General features: G+C 42.6%; 2 pseudogenes; one reads left to right on the plus strand and one right to left on the minus strand.

Annotated features, from left to right (window-relative positions):
• Nucleotides 1–549: 549 nt before the first annotated feature.
• LOC102767377 lies at nucleotides 550–1,140 on the minus strand (annotated as a pseudogene).
• Nucleotides 1,141–2,044: 904 nt separating this feature from the next.
• Nucleotides 2,045–2,851, plus strand: LOC102767093 (annotated as a pseudogene).
• The last annotated feature ends 1,921 nt before the right edge of the window (nucleotides 2,852–4,772 follow it).

Consider the following 4,772-nt stretch of genomic DNA (forward strand, 5'->3'; position numbering starts at 1 on the left):
CATAAGAAAATCCTGTCATTTGTGACAAATGGATGAATCTGGCAGAAATCATGCTAAGTGACATAAACAAGTCATAGAAGATAAATACTGAATGATTGTGTTTCTATAAAGAATCTAAAATAGTGAGCATTATAGAAATAGAGAGTAAAATGTGATTGCCAGGCGGTGGGGTAGGGAAGGGAAGAATGTTGTTGTTCAATTCGTATAAAGTTTCAGGTTTATGTTCTAGAGATCTGTACAGCATGGTGCCTATAGCTAACAGTTAGTACTATATACTAAATAGTTATTGAAAATAGATTTCATGTTAAGTAGTCTTACCATAAAAAGAAAAACAAAGCAAAACAAACAGGCAGGATGAAACTTTTTTTTTTCATTGCCTGGATTTTATTCTTTAAAGGTAAGGGTCACAAAGCCAAAGACTTCAGCAGCCCCCCTTTTTGCTTGCCCTTCTAAAAGTCATTGGGTTGTCAGTAAGGACCAAAGTTCAGCAGTCATGGTTCCGTGATGGTGTGGGATCCACAACAGGTGTCAGAGGCTGGGCAGGACAGCTCACATGGATGACGTCAGCTGCAACTCTTTCTGGTATACATCTGGGATCTTGCCCATGGGGGAGTCAATCATCCGGACGGTGTTTTTGGCGAAGAGTTTGAATTCGTAATGCATTAGCTGCTCCCAAAAGCCCATGTTCGGGCGTATGATGGGACAGCAGGCTTTGGTCCAAGTGTGAGCTTCTAGGAGTGACAGGGAATGACATTTCATCAAGAAGGCCATGCACACCGTGGCGGAGCGGCTGACACCAAGGTGGCAGTGCACCAGTGTGCAGCCTTGGCGCAGCTCTACGCTGTGGATATAATCGCAAGAATATCGAAGAAATCGCCTATGCGCGTGCTGGGGGAGTCAGTCACAGGTACTTTCAGGTATAGAATGTCCTTAATAAACGTTGAAAATTTCCGCTGACACACTGATGACTGCTGTGATGTGATTGGAAGACAATAGGTGCCTGTTGTTAGTGGCTACGGCATTACCTACATAGAGGGTGCTGGTCAGCTGGGAGAGGCCACGGGACCTCAAGGGCTGTGGGAGGGCCTTGGCCGGCAAGAGACGTTGTAGTGGTGGTGGTGATGGTGGTGGTGTTGACATCGAGGCAGCGGATAAGTGTCTCTGGGCCGATTTCGGGGCACCACTCCCACTGCAGTGCTGGGAAGCCTCTGGCGGGTGGACAAGTTACTGGTTATCCCCCCTCTGGCCCCCAAGCATCACAATTCCCTCCCTGCCTACGCCACTGGTTTCCATGGCAGTGGCAGTTAGCCATGTGAAGGGTGTGGCCTCCCAGCCAGGCCTTCAGATAAACCACTCCCTGCCCCAGAGCATCACTGTCCCCTACCACCAGCCCAGTGGTTTCCATGGCAAGGCAGTTTGCCACAGGAAGGACTTGGCCTCCCATCCAGGTCTTCAGAGAAACCCCAGTTCTATTCTTTTTCTTTTCTTTTTCAGATCTATTATCTTTTAAAAAATCTTTATTGTTTAAAGTAATAGCTAAGATTTAGAAATAGCCTAAATGCCCATCAGTAGACAAATGGATAAAAAAGCTGTGGTACATTTACACCATGAAATACTATGCAGCTGTATTAAAGAAATATCTCCTACCCTTTGCGACAGTATGAAGGGACCTGGAGAATATTATGCTAAGCAAAATAAGCCAGTCAGAGAAAGATAAATATCACATGATCTCACTCCTTTGTGTAATCTAATGAACACCATAAACTGGTAAACAAAAATAGGTCCAGAGACAGAGAAGCATTGGACAGACTGTCAAACTTCAGAGGGAAGGTGGGGAGGGTGGTAAGAGATCAACCAAAGGACTTGTATGCATGCATGTAAGCATAACTAATGGATACAGACATTAGGAGGGGTGAGGGCATGTGATGGGGGAGGGGGATGCCCGGAGAGAGGTCAATGGGGGAAAAAGGAGACACATGTAATATTTTAAACAGGATGAAACTTTTAAAGGTGATGGATAGGTTACCTAGATGAGGGACTGGCTACATTGTAAACCATGGCGTGAGTACCAGCAGAATCTGCAGTTGATGCTTTGTTGCCAGTGGAGCCCTGTGACTTGACAGAAGGTTTTGATCCCTCTATATTCCCACGGATGGGTCAGGAATACTTGAGGCAGATCCACATCAAAGCCACTCAATGTCCAGATGTTGTGGTAGCTGAAATTGACCAAAGAAAGTTGAGAAGAAACCAAAGGGTGAATATTTCTCTTTCAGGATGGCAACCTGCTCCTGAAGGCTATTAGGCCATACTTCAGTGGCCACAGCAACAAGTGGCAAAATTTTCAACTGTTAAACAGAGTGTGAACAAACGTCGAAGTCACTGGAAATGACAACAGTTGGATAGTAATGTGACCATGCCAAAATGTGAACATGAATAAAGCTGGAAAAATTTTTATCTGGGTGAAAGGTTATATTCTGGAGGGGCTGCTGGACCAGCTAAAATGAAAGTCCTAGAATAGATCATGTACAAATTGGTTTTCCTCCCTTGCTTAGTATTACTAGCAGAATCAATCAATCAACAGTAACTAATGTATTGGAATATCTGAGTAATTGGTTTGGAGGAAGAGAGATTCCTCCAGAATTGGGAAGATGTTTATGCTTTATTGACTTGTCTTGAAAAGCCTTTATTACCTGAGGCTCATTCACTGACTTGGCAGCTTGCAAGAAGATACTCTGAAGTGAGGCTCTTAGTGAGCAGCAAAGATAATGAGAGGATTCCTGCTTTGAATTTATTAATCTGCTTGGTTGGCAGGCATTTTGACCAATGTAATTTAGCTGATGAGCCATCTTGATATAGCTGATCTCTCAGGAATAGAATATACTTGTGATAAAGGCAGCCTGTTTGATGAAGCACAATGCCAATTAAACTGAAGATTGTATCATATTTTTAAAATTATGTAAGGGGTCTTCAACTTAATTTGTGCAACTGAAGTTGATATGCAGAATGTAGAGTGGATGGATTTGAACATATGAAGTATCTTTGGCTAATCTCACTAATTTCTAATTAAAAGTTTTCTATTATATGTGCAAAATGGTATGATGAAATTTTACAAATATCCTTAGTGGAGCTCCATTGTTTATTTACAAAAATATACATAAAACTTTATTGAAAGTGTGTTTTGGTTACTAAAATCTTGTTTGATTCTCAACAAAACAAAAGACAATGGAGAGAGGTTCTTAAATTTAAAAAAAACTAGATTAAGTGTGTTCTTAGCAACAAAATTAATCAAGCATTTTCCATTTAAGTTCAATACTTTTATTTAAATGCTTTATTGCACAAAACTTTTGTTAACAAATTATTTTAAGTACCCTAATAGGTTGACTGATTTAATTTTTCTGTCAAATCTTCTGTTCATATATAATTGATATATCAGGTAGAAATGTTTTTTCTACTTTAAGTAGCAGAAGATCCTAGTAGCAATGGTTTTTCAAATAGGGGTTTATTTTTCTCGTATAACAAGAAGTGTGGAGGCTCTGGCTACTGGCATTGGTTCAATAACTCCATGATACCAAGGTCTCTGATTCTTTTGGCCTTTCCCTCATGGTAGCAAGATGACCACTGCAGTTCAAGGATATGTGTCTGTTTTCAAAACTGGAAAAGGGGAGAAGGAGGCAGAGCCTTTAACATCTGATTTTTTCTCATTCAAGCAACACTTTCTCCAGAAATCCACAGCAGATTTGTGTTCATCTGTTGGCCACAAGTGTATAAGATGATCACCTATATTTCCAAAAAAGTTCAAGAAATGAAACTGTAAGCCTTTCCAGGTTTCTAATAGAGGTGGAAAAGGAAAAAAAAAAGGGGATTGGGAATATCTATGGATCAGGGAACCAATAATTCTGCCACTAGTTACAAATAAAGCAGATATAATTTTTTAATATATTTTATTGATTTTTTACAGAGAGGAAGGGAGAGAGATAGTTAGAAACATCGATGAGAGAGAAACATCGATCGGCTGCCTCCTACACATCTCCTACTGGGGATATGCCCGCAACCAAGGTACATGCCCTTGACTGGAATCGAACCTGGGACCCCCCAGTCCGCAGGCCGACGCTCTATCCACTGAGCCAAACCGGTTTCGGCAAGCAGACATAATTTTAAAAAGTAAAGGTGATGGATATGTTTATTAACTTGATTGTTGTGATGGTTTCATGTATGTACATATCTTCAAGCTCATCAAATTGTATGCATTAGTTATGTACACATTTTTTGTGTATATCAATTATATCTCAATAAAGCTCTCAAAAATAAAATAAATACTTGCTTAAATTATACTTTTTATCAATTAACTAGAGGCCCGGTACACAAAATTCGTGCATGGGGGTGGGGAGGTCCTCTCAGCCCAGCCTGCACCCTCTCCATTCCTGGACCCCTAGGGGGATCAGGTATAAACCAGCAGTCGGACATCCCTCTCACAATCCTGGACCACTGGCTCCTAACTGCTCACCTGCCTGCCTGCCTGATCACCACTAACTGGCCCCCCTGCCAGCTTGATCACCACTCCCTGCCCCTGCCCATGGCCTGGTTGCTCCTAACTGCTCCCACTGCTGGCCTGGTAGCCCTTAACTCACCCCATGCCGGCCTGGTCGTCCCTAAATGCCCCCCCTGCCAGCCTGGTCACCCCTATCTTCCCTCCCCTGAAGGCCTGGTCCCCCCAACTGCCCTCCCTCCCCTGCAGGCCTGGGCACCCCCATCTGCCCTCTCCTGCCAGCCCA

Source organism: Myotis davidii, unplaced genomic scaffold, assembly GCF_000327345.1.
Source record: "Myotis davidii unplaced genomic scaffold, ASM32734v1 scaffold1056, whole genome shotgun sequence".
Classification (NCBI taxonomy): Eukaryota; Metazoa; Chordata; class Mammalia; order Chiroptera; family Vespertilionidae; genus Myotis; species Myotis davidii.